This window comes from Hermetia illucens, chromosome 1, assembly GCF_905115235.1.
Source record: "Hermetia illucens chromosome 1, iHerIll2.2.curated.20191125, whole genome shotgun sequence".
NCBI classification, from domain to species: Eukaryota; Metazoa; Arthropoda; class Insecta; order Diptera; family Stratiomyidae; genus Hermetia; species Hermetia illucens.
The window spans coordinates 147,967,578-147,985,322 of NC_051849.1; the positions used below are offsets into that span (position 1 = coordinate 147,967,578).

The window sequence follows — 17,745 nt, forward strand, 5'->3', positions numbered from 1 at the left end:
AAAATTAATCAAGAGACACCTGAAAGGAAAGGAAAGGAAAGGCAGGAAAGGCAGGAAAAGGGACCAAAATATTGTCAGATGATGCTTATCGCAGAGGTGGTGAAATCCACTATACCACACGATCACGCTGAACGGATGCGATGCATATGGAATAGTATCGAGCAAGGCAGCGTTTGCAATCCTGCGAACGATTCCCTTGGATCTTCCCGCGAAGAGAAGGATGAAGAATTGATCCGAGGTGACTATAGACTTCTTAAAAGCCAATATGAGCATGCCGTGTATTAAAAGAAAGCACGGTGATTAGAGAAGGTATTTTGCATCATTGTTTGAGTAGTTAGTAGTTATTTTTTGCCCGAAAACGAACCATTAACATGTAGCACGTAAAATATGCATATATAGGGTGCGGTAGCATAACTTCCTTTTTTAAAATGCGCGCCACTCAGTTAGTTGATGTCATAGCGGAGCGCTAGTGGTCTCGTTCAAGAGGGGATACTGTAAAATTTTGTCCCGACACGGTTCAGTCGCCATTACGTGTTGGAATAGTGAGGAGCGTGCCTTTGCCGTTGAGGTTTACTTTTCAAGCGGATGTTCGGTTATTGCAACACAGCGTGCATTTCGGAATCGCTTTAATTTAGCCCCGTTGGCACCCGTTCCAGACCGCAAATCAATTGTTACATGGGTCACTACATTCAGACAAACTGCAAGTGCGACAAAAGGAAGAACTGGAGTCAATCGGCCCGTTTGATCACCTGAGAACATTGAAGCAGTGAGAGCGTCAATGTTGCGATCGCCACGGCGTTCTGCGCGCAAACACGCATCTGCCCTTGGACTATCCGATCGTTCTGTGAAAAGAATTCTTCGTGATGATCTTCATTTTCATCCCTATAAGATGGCGATAGTGCAGGAACTTTCAGAACGTGACTTCAATTCTCGGATGAACGCGTGTGAGCTTCTTCTTGATGTCGTTCCCGAGGGTGCTATTGTTTTTTTAGCGATGAAGCCCATTTTCATTTGTGTGGGTCGGTTAACAAACGCATGCGCTACTGGGCTGACACCAACCCTCGAGAATTGCATCAAAAGCCTTTGCATTCACCCAACGTCACAGTGTGGTGTGCAATTTCCTCAGCTGGAACTATTGGTCCCTGGTTTTTTGAGGAAAATGAGGTTACAGTGACAGTGAATTCGGACCGGTATGTAAACATGCTACATAATCTTTTTTCCCACGGCTAGAAAATTTGGATTTGGTGGACACTTGGTTCCAACAAGACGGTGCAACAGCACACACTTCAAGAGCATCGATGGCTGTTTTGAGGGAACACTTTTCAGAGCGCCTTATCTCAATTAGAGGCGATTTGGAATGGCCGGCACGCTCTCCCGATCAGTCCCCTTGTAATTCTTTTCTATGGGGTTTTTCAAAATCCCGTGTTTATGTGAACCGTCCAAGAACCCTACAAGATTTGAAGACTAACATCCAAGAAGAAATTGCCAACATAACACCTGCTATGCTAACAAGAGTCATGACAAACGCCAGAAATCGGTTTACGCAATGTATGGAGAATGGGGGACTTCACCTAACAGATTTGATCTTCAAAACAATGTATAATAAATAAAAACTTTAGACATGTACCTACATTATAAAAAATAAATAAATATTTTCCGATGCATACAGTAGTTTTTATTGAGTTTTGAAAACAGGAAGTTATGCTGCCGCACCCTGTATTATGTGAAAATATCCACTTTCAAGTGATATTGACATTCATAGTCTTGAATTTGCAGAGGAGCGACAGATTTGGGCTAGTATAACTTTGTTAGTAATAGTGCGGTTGTCCCAAAATTTGGCAGGATCATGCTCTATGCTGTAGCCTACATTGTGATTCTGAGGTGAACTTACTGTCAATTACTAAAAATTATAGTAATGTACTAGTATTAACTTTATTTGAACAGGTATCAGTATGGAGGGTATTTCGGAGCCTCGGCACCATATAATGGCAGCCCCCTGATTTTTTTAAGATTTTTCGATTGAGTAGTTTCTGAGAATGGGTTCGTTAAAAAATGATCACTTTCAACCCTCCGCAATCCCCACCTTTCCAACAAATATCAAAGCTAAGACCGACTTCGAAAAGTACTAACCGAGACCTTTCATTTGATACCCCACATGACTATCTATTGTATGATGAAAAAAAAAATTTACATCCCCCTTTTGCATGTATGAGGAACCTCCACCACCCCACAGCCATTCTTAATAAAACCGACAGTTTGGTCTCTGGAAGACTCTGTTTGCATTTTGCAAGTAGAGTGGCTTATGATCTAACCAGGCCTTTGACGAAGGAAAATACTGCGCGTTGGAGACTCCTCTGCTATGGATCAGAATTTGTTACAGCAGCTTGCACAGGCGCTGCGAGCCTCCCTCGAATTGACGAATAACTGGGGGTGGTAATAACATCCTGTCATCCCTACAAAGTCGAACGACACTATCCGGAGGGCAAAGCCTTGGCTTGAACACTTCGAGCTAGATCTTGCTCGCTCATTTGCATAAAACAGTATCGCAGAGAGCGGAAATCATGACTAATCCATTTTTTGGAAGAGTTCGCTGAACTTGTAAGGATGTAACTGCAATGAATCCACGTGCTCGTAGAGAGATTGAAACAGGCGTACCAAATTCCTAGAGATGCCGTTTCTATCAAGGTCCTCCGTATTGCGTCGCTGGGGCTCTCAACGACAGGGGCACAAGGCTTTCAGGTGCGACCAAATTTGGAGAATACGATTTGCGCAATAATCGCACCAGTTCAGGAGAAAAAAAATATATGTATGTGTACAACAATTTGATGACGATATGCTCATATTATATTAGAAAGAACAGAGGAAGTAAGGAAGCTACAGCAGAAGCTGGTTGATAAACTCTAAATGGACAAGGGTAAGTCTTAAGCCTTGGCGAAGGAGCAAGCAGCCAAGAGAGGAATAAATGGGGACCATTCAAGATACAAAACGCCCGAGAAAAATGATGCTTGTTCCATTTTTGGCTAAAAGAAATTTTATTGTTTGCAAATGCTGTATTTTGGGAACCAATTCTTCCGATATTCAGTACGTTACAATAAAATAAAAGTAATACCAAGATTAAGAAAGTGAAAAAAGGAGAGAAGCATCATTTTGGAAAAGTATATATTATGCGACATCAGCCGAAATTTGAACTAGTGATAATTATGTTGCGTAAAAATAATACACCTGGAGTGCCGAAAGGTAAATTTGGTTAAGAACAAAGGTTATTGGAAAAATGGAAAAGAAAAGGAAAAGTAACTTTTGTGGAAAAACGGGAGATCCTGTCTTGGATGGGATAAAGGAATAAACAGCTTTTGTGCTGAAGAATTCCCCACAGATAACGATAAGTTGAATTCGAAGAAAAATTGGGAAACCGGAACCTGGATACTTCAGGCAGCACATAATATAGGTATATGCATATATTATGTCAGAGTATTCACTTTAGCGTGACACTGACAAGTCTTATAATTGAAGCGACGACTGTTATAATTATGTTAGTCCGATTTCTACCAAACCTAGTTATACTACAACCTATTTTACTGCTAAATTTCATGATTCTAGGATGAACTTAAGGGGGTTTTACATTCAATTGCTAAAAATTATGGTATATATACTATTAATTTTATTTGAACAAAAATCAGAATGGAGGGCATTTCGGAGCCTAGGCACCGCATAGTAGCGGCTTCGCGATTTTTTTTCCAGAATTTTCGGTTGGGTAGATTCTGAGAATGGATTCGTGAAACAAATGCCCACTTTCTAGCCCCCGCGCTCTCTTTTCCTTGGTGAAAAGAAAAATATACACCTCTCTTTTGCATGTATGGAGACCTACCTGAAGTTCCACCTAGAAGGCATACGCGGGCTTTCACAATTTCCACCTTCCCCCAAATTCGGTGTCAATCGTTACAACCGTTTCTGAGACAGGCAGCCAGATCAACAGATAGGCAAACAGTAACCGATATTAATAAGGTTTTTTTTACCCAAAATATAATTCTCGACATGCGTTATTTTCAAAGAATGAACGGCAGGAAATGTCCTGGTTGAATTTTATTCAAAAAATTCTAATCCGATTGGTAAATTTTTGTTGAAATGATGTTTACTATGGCAATGGATTGTGGAGCCAATTCTGAACCCGTCAGTGTCGGCAAAGCGACTGCCACTAGGAGGGACCTAAGAAAAATATACTCCAGCTAATTTCGATGTGGTAAATTCACCAAAATAAAACAAACTGGAATAGAGACATATAAAGGAATAAAAAAGGCTACACAGCAATGGAGGATGTCGTTTGGATTATGTAATAGAAGTGGAATAATCTAACCTATCTGTTTCGACGATTTGATTGACAAGGAAAAAGTTCTTTAAAAGGTGGTTTATTGCTTCCAACAGATTATCCAACAGTAGAGTATGAAAAGAAAATTCCGTGACAAATAAGTAAATTCGTCTCGTTTGTTGTCTTTGAACTTTGAACAGAGCTTTCGCATACCCAAACATTTATGCACGATATTTCCAACACGTTCCTCTGATATCTTTAGAGCCTCAGCTATCTCGATCAATTTCATTTTGCCAAGGTAAAATTGTTTTGTGGACTTTTTTGATATTTTCGTCGACAACAGCCCCTTTGGGGCGTGCTCTGCTTGCATCGTCCACTGTGCTCATTGGGCCTCGTTTAAAGTTAATAAACATCTTAACGGTTGATTTTGCTGGTGCAAAGTCTGAGTAATGTTTATCAAGCCAAGCCTTGACTGCAACACTATTTTTTTCACCAAAAAGCAATGCAACACACGAAATTCCTTGTTATCCATTTTCTTCAAACTAACAAAAGTTGCTTTACTCAAAATGCCCTATCCCACACACTAATAGTTTGACGGCTGTCAAATTTTTACACGTGTCTTCTGAAGGTTAGAATTCACCAAAAATTATATGGATCTAATACTAATAGCGCCAGCTATGTGTTAGCCTACATACTTTTCAACGCACCTGGTAGTGTACTTAGCTGACCTTAGTGAAAGAGGAACTGAGAGTCGATAACCGAAGTCCACAGTGCTAATGGGCAAATCTGTCGTGCCATTTAAATAGGTGTTTCTGTTTCAACTACTAATAAAACAGAAGTAGAAATAGTGGCATCCGTTATTCACCTTCGAAGAAACTAGCTGATTTACTCCGCTTTCTTATTGAAGGTAGGTAAAAAATTAATCGACAATGCTTGAGTTTTGTTGAGTCCTTGCTTCGAACCACCAATAGAGGCGGTGGATACAGTATGGTCAAAAAGTTAAAACAACAATTTTTTAGTAAAAAGAAAATGAAAGATCTTCTTTTTTCATTACAATTTGTCTTTTTTTAAACAAATACCATATTTCGGGAATCGATTGTTCCCTCAGTCAGTGTAAACACAACTGATTACCGAGTATACTAGTCGTCGTGTTGTTCCTCGGTTAATGTCATCAAGTGCTTTTATCCGAAGGAGGTAGGTCGGCAGATTTGCTCATCTCAAGTCGCTTATGCTGGGAAGCTTAGTCCCAAACTATACTCTTATGATGATATGAAAACCGGAAAGTTCTAGAAACGTCTGAGTTTCGTTTCTTGCAGAACCAAAGGTTTCAGTCTGATTCCTTTTTGGATTGACCAACTTGCAAGGATTTCACAGTGGTGTTGTTGGAAGCTTGTATCATGCCCAAATTCCTCACGAATTAAACGGATGGAATTAATGCCGTCTTATCTAATTACGTGATAATTTTTACATTGGCTTTGTATTCAACAGTATGAAGGGTGTGGACCTTGTATAAGAAGTCACATAATCTCACACAGGGAAGCACAACTGTGATCACAAAATCAACTCTTGTCCGAAAGCGACAACCACGAATACCAATGAACGCTATTCTATATTATAAACGTTTCTTTCAGACTAAAATATAACGTAACCGGTAAAAGGAAAGAAAACTTTTGTTTACCAGGTATACATTTGAAGTCAGCCGTTTTAGGTTTAGGTAGTTAGGCTCAATTTGAAAAGGGCAGACAGATCCAGATCCCATTTTATCGATATTTACAACACAACCACTTTATATTAATATTTCAAATTTCACGGGTAGATGCAGCTCCTTTTTCCTAAGAACCTGTTACTATCTTCTTACTTTACATTACGGAGTCATCATAATTTTGAGTAGCAACTGAGAAAAAGAACAGTGTTGAATTGTAATGATCTTGTTAATCTCTACATGGATCTAGATAAATATAATCCTCAAAGAGTTCTTTGTGTTAAAAAAAGGGGATGACCCTGATCCACAGGGAGGAAGAGGGAATTCAACGTCAAGAAATTTGTAATGATCTTGCACCTCTAATGATCCCTATTCAATACACTAACCACTCACAATCTCACAATTAGAAGATCATAGATAGTCCTGAATAAATTATCGAACTTTTATGTAGCATTGGCCCCTTTCTTAGGTAGTTTCACTATGACACTCGCACATGATGTTAACATTCCAAAAAAATACGAATGCAGTAGCCCTTAGAAAACTCTTTTACAACCACAGATGCGATGGAACTACTCCTGACTGTAATTGATATTCCAAGTGTTTTATAATTTCACTCAAGCTTCATAAAATATTCCTTAAATTATTAGATAGATTGAATAATGTCACCACATTCACTTAAGTTGATGGCACCGTATATTTGTGGGCTACCTTGATTCGAAATTGATTTTTAGCTTTATTAAAAGTAAATTAAGAACTAATTTTCTTCTAACTAGCTTTAATGAACACTCATCACTATTTCGACCAATTCTACTGTCTAGTCGTCGAATTGGAGAAGGATAATTATGGTCATCAAATATTGAATAACGTTATTTACTCCCGATTATTAACAATTCAAATAAGGTGTCATGATAAACTTATCAAAGTTGAGTTTAATCTCTCACAGTGTTATCTGTGGAAATTTAATGAACAACTTTGACTTTTATCAAGTACTTTAGTAAATATTGGGGAAAAGTGTGTCAAATTAAAAAATCCCAGTCAATCGAATTCGCCAGTTTCTAGAAAACCTTACATTTTGCAAAATTTTACATCCAGTTGCAATCAGTTTGCTGATTCATATCAGCAAGGAACCAAGGCACACTCAATCAAATCGGAACAATTATGAAACCACAAAGACCGCACAAAAACAATGATTCACTCAAAATCCAGATTACGCGCCACCATAAAATTAAATTAGATATAGAATAATTTTCACTTGCGTGGTTTTTCAGAAATATTCGCGGTTCTTCCACTGCAAAATTATAGAAGCAACAACGATAACAACACCCAATGCACAGTACTAAACATTATTATTGTAACAAACCATCGATTGGCATGATTTTGAGTTCCAGATAAAGAACGTAGCAACATACGAAGCGGACAGATTACAGACTACAAATTTATGACGTATGGAATTGAGCGATGAGGGCTTAGCTTACGACACAAAAAAGCTATTATCAGTATTGTGCCGGCCGCTGGCAATGTTATCAATATTTTGACCGGTAAAGCGTTTGTTTAAATAGTACCCATACGTACTTGATTACGTAAAAAAGATAAGGAAGTATTGATTGGATCGAATCGATTATAACTGGCTCATTTCAACTGAAAAATGCAGTTTTCTTAAACCTATTCACCCTCCTGTGAGTATGTGCATAGCCTTTCAATTCGCACGCGTGATTTTGGAGAGTTAACCATGGTTATGCAGGTAATGATATCGCTGCCATTTTGTCTCCGTTAATACCCATTTTATCTCGGAAAATAGGCAGCCGAATGTTACCTCAAAGTTGTGGAAATTTTATCAAAATTCCTCACTTGTTGATTGAGCGGAATCATCGGAACTGACCTATCGCAGCACAATAAATAAGCAACATCTGTTGAATGTGCCACGTTTTTTTGCCCTTTACAGTATCTTTCGCAGAAAAGGTATCCTCAACGTTTCTCCTTTCTTAACTGTATTACTTTACTATAAGGTCATAGTTGACAAGACACCAATGTTCACTTCAAGTAATCAAATGTGATGTCCATTCCCCACCGATCAAACGAAACCTCGTCATATTTCCATATTAGCCCCTCTAGTCTGAGCACAGCTATTTAGACCTTCTGTTCTCATTTTCATTGTTTGAAATTGAATTTTAAGCAAATTTCTCCCTTATTCTTAGTTTCTCCACTTTAGCACCCTCAAATAACTCCGTGAGCCACTTTTCGTGTCTGAAACCTATTGAAACAAAGTTTCAAGCGAATCGGCACCACTGCGAACTTTTTGGGTTGCGCAAATGACGATAAGAATTCCAGGGTGCTGAAGTGTAAGGTGACCTGACACATGCACTGTGAAGGAGTTTCCATAGCGTACGCTGTCGTTGACTTGTAGCGGTGCAGTTCCGCCGAAGTTCCCGTCGGCAAAGACTAGCCCACCGTCTTGGTAATCAGCGTGAACGAAAAAAATGAAAGGAAATAGAAACAAGTCGGGAATCCGGAAGCTGGGCGCTTCAGGTATGAAAGGTTTTGCGTATTTCTTTTATAAAGGGTGTGCTTTTGCCCCATTAGTACCTAGCACGCAATATACGCATATATTATGTGAGAATATCCATTAATGATGACATTGACCTATTATAACTTTGTTAGTAATAGTGCGATTCCCACCAAACTTGGTAGGTTCATGCTCTATATTAGATACCAGGATGAAATTAAGGAGGGTTTTCCAGCAAATTGACTCTATTTGAACAGATATCGATGTGGAGGGTATTTCGGAGCCTAGGCACCATACAATGGCAGCCTCCTGATTTTTTGCAGATTTTTCGGTTGGGTAATTTTTGAGAATGGGTCAATTAAAGAAATGATGACTTGCGACCCCCGGCAGTTCCTATCTTTCAAATAAGTTTACTTAAGACCGGCTCCGGAAAATACTAATCGACAACTTTCATTTCATACGTCACATGACTAAATTTGATGAAAAAAAAATTAACACCTCCCTTTTTGCATGTATGGGGACCCCCTCTTAAATTCGACGTAAAAGGATGTAACTCGCAGTATGCGTGAGCGTTCACAGTTCCGATCTTGTCAACAAAATTGGTGTCAATTCCTACAACCGTCTCCGAGAAAAAAGCGTGTGATAGATAGACAGACAGACTGACAGTAAACTGATTTTAATAAGGTTTTGTTTTACACAAAGCTTTAAAAAACAGCCAGCTTTACCACTTGCGTGCCAGAATTTGATTACCCACAGATAACCCCTTCACATTAGCTTGCGGGGTGTCCCACATGCTTAAAAAACCCACTTGAATGGCAAGTATCATCGGATCCTTAGGTTTAACAAGAGAGAGGGGAAAGAGGAGGTGGTTCCCTGAACCAGACCTAGAAATTTAAATGAAAAAAAGGGATAATGTGTAAACGTAATTTTCACCGGAGATTTTCAGCATTATTTTTACCTGGGCTTGATTTTTGTTTCTATTATCTCAGTGTTATATTATCTACCGGTACAAACAATACATATTTAGTTTTTATTCTATGTAACAGGGATGTGAACTATTTAATTCGATATACCATATAGGGCCAAACATTTGGATGTACTATTCACGGTGGTTCCTTTCTAAACTAGTACATTTCTTGCAGCGTTCCTCCAACTCCTTTTGGGTTTATAAATTTGAAAATTTTAATTTACACGTCAGTCAAATGTGCTCCGGCGCCCTGTGTGCACTGTAAAATCCTTGCACTATTTGAAGCATTCTAACAGGAATTTCTGCGGTATTCCCCCGGATATTGTTCTTGAGGGCTTCCAGGGTCGTAGGGTGATCATTGTTAACCCTGGATTTGAGATGTCTCCACAGAAAAAATTGCAAGGGGCCAAATCAGGAAAGCGCACTGCCCAGTTCAAATCTCCTCTTAAAAAGATAAGGCGTCAGAAGAACCTTGCTCTCAAAAAATCCATGACAATCCCTGCTGTGTGGGCTGTGGGTCCATTCTGCTTAAACCAGACCCCTTCCAGTTCAGACTCATCTCATTCAGACAAGAAATCCTGGATCATGGTCATGTAGCGAGCTGAATTGACAAAAATGATTCGGTTGTCTCATTCAAAAAACTAAGGCTCGCTGATCCCATTTCCCAACCGCACTGGTCAAACGGGAAGAATTAAGATACGAGACTACAACTTTGAGACCGTTGATAATTTCTCCTACTTAGGGTCGAACATCACAACCGATAACAGCTACGATGATGAAATCCGCACACGGTTACAAAAACTGTTCCGCTCGAAACGTCTCACCACAGGGTCAAAGCTCTTACTGTACAAGACTATGATTTTGCCAGTCCTCATGTATTCTTCTGAGACTTGGGTTCTTAGCAAGAAGAATTGCGAACTCTTGGCCGCGTTCGAGAGAAGAATCCTCCGAAGAATTTTTGGCCCCCTTTATGAGAATGGACGATTCCATAGCCTACATAACAACGAAATCTATGGGCGATACCATGATCGTCAGGTTGTGGATAAAATCTGGGTCAATAGGTTCCGGTGTGCGGGTCACTTAATCCGTATGGATGAGGATGAGCCAGCCCGGAAAGTCTATAAGGGCAATATCTATAGTAGAAAAAGAAGACGAGGCAGACTCTGCCTGAGATGCAGCGATGGCGTAGGTCAAGACGCCAAACAGCTTTTAGGGATATCGAATTGGTGGACCTCGGCGCAAAACCGGAATGTCTGGAGTCCTTATTAAGGCAGGCCTAGACCGGATACCGGTTGTTGCGCCCTTGATGATGATGATGATGATCCCATTTCTTGAAAGGGTACACCATACTGTAATCCTGTCGGAATGCAGGAGCCTCAGATCGGGCTCCCTGGGGTTTGTTACACTCCAACAGCACATGTTTTGTTTATTGACACATCCACAAGCAATTGCCTAGCTTCATCTGTCTGTGTCGTTCACACTGCACTTTTCACCGTTCAATTTAGTCATTGTTTGTGTGAGTTGGTACATTATCGTGATGTTAGAGCACTTTTTTGTCATCATATCCGGCCTTTTTTTTGTTTATCATATAATATAATCGTTTTATTGCCCTGCAGCTGTCTTATCTTTTAAAGGTAACTTAGGGAAAATGCTTCATGGCCAACTTAAAAAATACTTGCCAGCACCCTTTCCCGATGTTTTTTGCCCCAGACTTTTGGGTGACGCATGAATTCACTAAGATTATGGTGAAATAGCCCTAAGCAGTGTTCGGAATTATCCGCATGTCGTTGATTTTGATCGGTTGCGAGAAAATGCAGCAGCTATCAGACGCAACTTTCGAAGGGACAGACTCCTTGCGATCCACATTAACGAAAGTGATGTTACGCAAGCTAATGCAATTTTGAAACCCGACAACACATTATTGTCAATTTTCACCAGGCAAATTCTAAAGGTTGGCACTATTATATGGAATTTATTGTACCATCTCTCTCTCCCGCTTCTAAACGGGACAAAGGCTGAGAAAGAATCTTATTTTCCGCATGATCTTACATGAGATGCCTTAAGGCTTTTCAACCAGAGAGGAAAATATACGTTGGCATCTGTAGTTTGAATAAGTTGAGCCTATGGATTAAATCCAGCTTATATCGGATATCGGGTTTGGATTAAGTGCCCTTCATCGATAAGTGTTCTCCACTCTAGTACAGCAAGGAGCGGATAGTTTTCTATTTGTTCCTTTCCGTTAATAATATTTGCTCGGAGAGGTTTGGCAGGAGGAATGGAGAAATCTCTTCTTATTACGTGCATTTAGCAGAATGATCGGAGCGCACCATATATCTAGATAATCAATTTATTCTTGAATTCCAATGGGGCCTTACTCGTATCTATATTAACAACTAGCTCGTGTCAACAACATTCTTTGTCTTAATTCATTAAAAAATAAAAACCCTTCTTCTAGGACTTTCAGTTTCTATCTGATGGCCACCAGCTATCTGCACTCTGCACTCCCGCAGAAAAATTCCGAAACTCTCTCCTCATCTATTTGGGTTTACCTCAAAACAATCTATTCGATTGCAATTTGTGATTTTCCTCTCGGAACTCGATTGAGCCATTTTATACTTTCCAAAATTAACATATCTTAACGTTAGTCATACCTGACTTTTTCGATCAAGTTCAATATCGCAATTCTCATGTATAAAGTACTTGAAATTTTGTCGGGATTCGGGCCCGGATTGTCTTTCTATGCCCCTACGGCTGCACAACGCAGGCCTACGTAGTTTAGAAGGAAACTTGCCTGATCATTTACCAATTGTTTTATAACAATTATAACTTTATCTTTGTAGCTAACGAGCAACCTAGCATGGTATTTTGGTCATTCACTTGTATCCAAATAATTGGAAACGAGCAGGAGAAGCATAAAGATAAAACAAAATATCCCTGAGAAAAACTAGAATTCCCAGCCTGGAATACGAAATCAAGCAACTCAGCTTGACAATTAATGTAACCGTGTTAATAATAGTAATATTTCCAGCAAATTTACCAGTTTGCTGCTCCATATTATAACCTACACTACCGAAAAGTTTTATATTTCTATCTTGAATTAAAGGGGGGGGAGTGACGGGTTACAGTCAACTTCTGAAAAAGAGCCATATACTACTCTTAAGTTTATTTGAGCAATTATACCTGCTCAGAGTGTATCTTGAGACCTAGAGAGACACAACCATGGTTTTTTCATGATTTTTCGGTTGGATATTTTTTGAATATGACTTCAAGGTAGGTTCAAGACAATTGTAGGCGTACTTTGGACGTTAAACTTGGACTGATTATTGTAAAGCCTGTTGACAGTTAACTCACCATCAACTGACACAGTCTTTTTCCAGACTAATTTCATTCGAAAATATAGCACTAGGTGTACCATAGAGACGAGATACGAGATACCAAACATCCCTAAGAACGGTCGATTAACCGATTATATCGATTATTTCGTGTACTTAAGGTTTTTGGTTAGAAATACCTAAAAACAAGAAAAATGAAAATGCACAAAATGCTCATCGCCAACCTGATGCCGATAGAATATCTCATAACTAGGAAGCCTATATTTTGAAGCAGAAACCAATCGCCAATTGGGGACTAATACAATGAATTTACCATTTTAATATGACATATCTCCGCTTTTGCGGATTGAATCCTGTAAATATAAAGGCAGTTCATTCAATAATTTTACGGATATTTATTTGAACATCAACCTAGAGCTGTAGCGTAAATCCAGTAAACTGCCTGGTTATTGAACCTCCAGCTCGGTTAGCAAAACGCGGGGAACTTTACAGAGTGTTTCAATAATGCTATCTTGATTTTGATACCAAAATGTCTAATCATTACTATAAACACAAATAAAAACAAAACAGAGGAAAGTAGCCCCTCATTCTGACTTGTCGCACCTGTCCACTGCACAAAATAAATGCCTCCTAACTTTTATGCAAAATTATAATGTAATCGATATACCTACAATAATTGGCATTCTCCTGTATCCAACAATAATAGGTTGTTGATCATCGATTAAATCTCCCCTATAAGCTTCTATTCAAAATGTTGACACGTTTAAGACACCATTCCAGAGAGCTGTTGAAAACATCTAGCTGTGTCTTATAATTAACACCAAACAATCATAAAGGTTCAATGCTAGGCTCAAATTCAAGCAGCAATTGCCGCGATGATGGCTATCTTTAGATCTAAATTTGAATTGGCATCTGTGCCTTGCTAGTGCACATTTCATGGGGTCTGAATTCCCAATGCATTCAACTTCTAAACTAAGTTGGTTAGTCATTGGCGGTTTCGTTGTGAAACATGCGTGCAACATAGCCAACAGCTCGCATGGCTGAACCTCAATGAATATTAAAGTCAATCGGTATCCACTTAAAATTTGCATATAAACACGAATGTTGTCTCAAAATGTATTGACTTGACAGTCTTGTGTTTTTTAGACGCGCCTGTGTGCGGTCAATGGTGTTTCTAGAAGGATGGCTTCAGGGGAGTCAATTGTTATTAATTTATTGATATGTGTTATTTCAAACTGAAAAAAATGTCTCCAAGTTAATGACAGAGAAGACGCGCCTCCTCAAGGTTTTACAACTGCTTCCTTGGATATTGGTCTGATTTGTCCAGAATCACCTATGTATTGAATTATCTCCAAGGAAAAGGACTCAATGTTCATAATCCACACTCAAATTAACAGTATTCATCAAGTCCCAAAAAACATTTGGCAATTTATCAAAAAAATAATAAACGCCCTGATTAAGAACAACACTCATTAGGTTAGCAAACAGGTCCTTTATTAGTTTCTAAAAAGGCAAATCAATCCCCACTTTTTGGAATGTTTCCTCACATTATTCGTACATTGGAAGAGACACAAATGACAATACAAGTAACAGTCTGTAATACTGCAGCGCGATGAATCGGAGAGACCTCTGGCACAACGCTTTTCGCGTGATACTGGGATTTTGACCTTTTATAATTTTGTTAGTAATAGTGCGATTTCCACGTAGGATCATGCTCTATGTTATAGCCTATATTGCTACAAAATTTCGATATGGAGGGTAATTTCGACCCCCGCACTCCTCACCTTTTCAACAAATGACAAAACTAATACCGGCTTCGGAAAGTACTACTACATTTGGTACCCCACATGACTATACTTGATGAAAAAAATGTTACACCCCCTTCTTAGCATGTAACTCACTGTATGTGTGAGCGATCGCAGTTCCCACCTACCTTTCCACCAAATTAGGTGTGAATCGCTACAACCATCTCTGAGAAAAATGCGTGTGGCGGCCAGACAGACAGACAGACAATAAACCGATTTTAATAAGGTTTTGTTTACACAAAACCTTAATAAGTTTGCGGCGAACCAAACAGTAGAAAAATTCGATACCTATGTGCATTATACCGAGTTGAGTACTCATTTAAATAGCTACTGTGTGTTTGTGAAAATCGTATGCGTTAATCGTCCAAATCCAAAAATTCACGATTATTATAGAAGGATGAATTAACGTTAACAGGAATAACTCATAGTTTGATTAAGGATGTAGAAACGAAATAACTAGTCTAAGAGACGAAACAAAATCCATGCAGGAGCACTACTAATAAATGAATGAACTGTTCGGTGCAGCATACTCCTGGGTAAAAATAGAATCACATTGAGTATCGATGATTTCCAACATTATTTCAGTACCGCCATGCAATTATCTCACAAAGTTCAAGTAAGTTTGCCAGATTTGCTCCATTGTTAAGTGCAAGACCTTTAATTGGGAAAAAATACTCGAAATACCACTCAGAGGGCAACTTAGACCCTGTGAGCTGTATTCCCCACTTGCGGTAAAAAGCGACTAAAAGGAATAGAAGCCTGCAAATTACGAAACTGACCCTGACCAATGTGCGAGGCCAGATAAAAGCAGCAGAATCACTCTCAAGACCATTCGACAACAATAACGGTGTACGAGAAGGGGATGCCCTATCATGCATCCTCTTTAACCTGGCCCCCGAGAATGTGATCCGTGATGCTGAGGTAAATGCAAGAGGTACGATCCTCTTTAACTCCACCCAACTACTGGCCTATGCTGACGACATCGACATCATGGGAAGAACCACCCGAGACGTACAAACTGCCTTCATCAAGATCGAGCAGGCGACAATCGGGGCGAGATCTTAGGCTGCACATCAATGAAGGCAAGACAAAATATATGGTGGCAAGGTCAGCACCGAAAACCAACCAACCAACAGCATCAAACCGCACTGGTCAAACGGGAAGAATAAAAATAGGAGAATACAACTTTGAGACCGTTGAGAATTTCTCCTATCTAGGGTCGGAAATTACAACCGGTAACAGCTACGATGATGAAATCCGCGCACGGTTGTTGTCAGCCAACAGAGTCTATTTCAGCTTACAAACGCTATTCCGCTCTAAACGTCTCACCATAAGGTCTCTTACTGTACAGGACAATGATCTTGCCCGTGCTCATATATTCCTCGGAGACTTGGGTTCTTAGCAAGAAGAATTGCAAACTCTTGGCCGCGCTTAAGAGAAGAATCCTACGAAGAATTTTTGGCCCCCTACATGAGGATGGACGATTCCGTAGCCTACATAACGACGAAAATCCGGCTCAATAGGTTACGGTGGGCGGGTCATTGAATCCGTTTGGATGAGGATGATCCAGCCTTCCGGGACTTTCCAGTCGATAAGGGCAATATCTATTGTAGAAAAAGAAGACGAGGCAGACCCTGCCTAAGATGGAGCGATGGCGTAGGCCAGGGTGCTAGACAGCTTTTAGGGATATCGAATTGCTGGAGCTCGGCGCAAAACCGGAATGTCTGGAGTTCCTTATTAAGGCAGGCCTAGACCAGATACCGGTTGATGATGATGATGATGAAATTTCGAAACTTTATTCCTGTCGAAAGGACAACAAGGCCGAAAAGCTTTGGTTATCGACAAAGGGTTATGATTAAAATGCGCGCATGTTCTTCGACAACAGCATCGAGGATCCCCAGAGTGCTCAATTTCTCCAACCCCAGCAAGAGTTCCAGCGGTATAAGGTGGACACTTTGGAGCTGAACGAAGTGAGATTATAGGGTTCTGGAGAGGATTCCTCACCCTCCAGCGAAAATGTGATTCTGTACTAATTGCGCTTTCTCGTACAGGGAGCCGGTTTCTGGCAGGATTTTGACTGTAAGATTGCGGTCTAGGTTAAGAAGCATCACAATTGTACAGTACTATGGATCAATTGAAATTTTCAATATAGAAGGATAGTTTCTATGAACAATTACAAATAATTCATGATAGCGTTCCTCAAGCTGGCATTGTGGATCATGATCTGAATGTCAAGGTGGTTTCAAAGAACACTGCGCGGGCATGTAATGATAGTCGTGGGGATTTGTGGATTTCTAGAGCTTCCATCGCCTTGTCATTGGAATACAAAGCTTGGCATCAGGTCAATTGGGTTTTAACTGGCCGACATCGTACGAGCATTCAAATTCAATCAATAGTGAATTTAGGAATATCTAAAAGACAACAAAGGGAGGTGCTGACATCGGCTTCGAAAGGGACCGCCATCTAATGGTCGGCTGAAGTCGCTTACATGTTGCTTCTCGCAAGGTTGAAGAGATGCAAATCCCCTCACAAGTTCAATATCGACCGCTTATATGAACTCATAAATCTTTACAAAAGTTTTAGAGAAAAGAATTAGGCTCTACACCGATAAGATTGCTGAATACCAAGTAGGTTCTCCGACTGGAAGATCATCTATTAACGAGCTATATACGATCAATCAGATGCAAAAAAAATGCTAGGAATTCAACATTCATGTTCATAAAATATTCCGGGACTTTAAGCAACGATATGACAGTATTGACCGAAATGTACTGTACAAAGTAATATTTGATTTGGGAATTCTAGAAAAACTGATAAGCCTTACCAGAACGACAATGGCCCACAAAATAGCACAAGTCAAAGTCAATAATGATCTGACAGACTCGTTTGAGACAAACGTCGGGGTAAAACAGAAAGGTGGGCTGTAACTTCTACATTTCAATCTAGCACTGGGGCGAAAGGAACGAAAGGAACCTGTGGACACAAAAGACTTGCTTCTCTGTAAGCCTTGTCGAATGGTCGTTTATGCAGACGACATAAACATCATAGCACGGCCTTTCACATCAGTAAAGGATAAAACACCAACCGAAGTTGGTCTACAAAATAACGAAAATTATCACGCAAGCAAAAAAAA

At 39.8% G+C, this 17,745-nt stretch overlaps 1 protein-coding gene across 3 annotated transcripts in view; it reads right to left on the minus strand.

Annotated features, from left to right (window-relative positions):
• LOC119646149 (cGMP-dependent protein kinase, isozyme 2 forms cD4/T1/T3A/T3B) overlaps positions 1 to 17,745 on the minus strand; it is a 533,343-nt gene that overhangs the window by 346,516 nt on the left and 169,082 nt on the right. The window contains exon 1 of one of the 3 annotated variants that reach the window (XM_038046510.1): positions 7,075 to 7,270. The exons of the other annotated variants lie outside the window; for them this stretch is intronic. The gene's annotated coding sequence lies outside the window, so the exon portion shown is untranslated. Of the gene's footprint in view, positions 1 to 7,074; positions 7,271 to 17,745 lie in introns of those variants that run through there. 3 annotated transcript variants of the gene reach the window in all.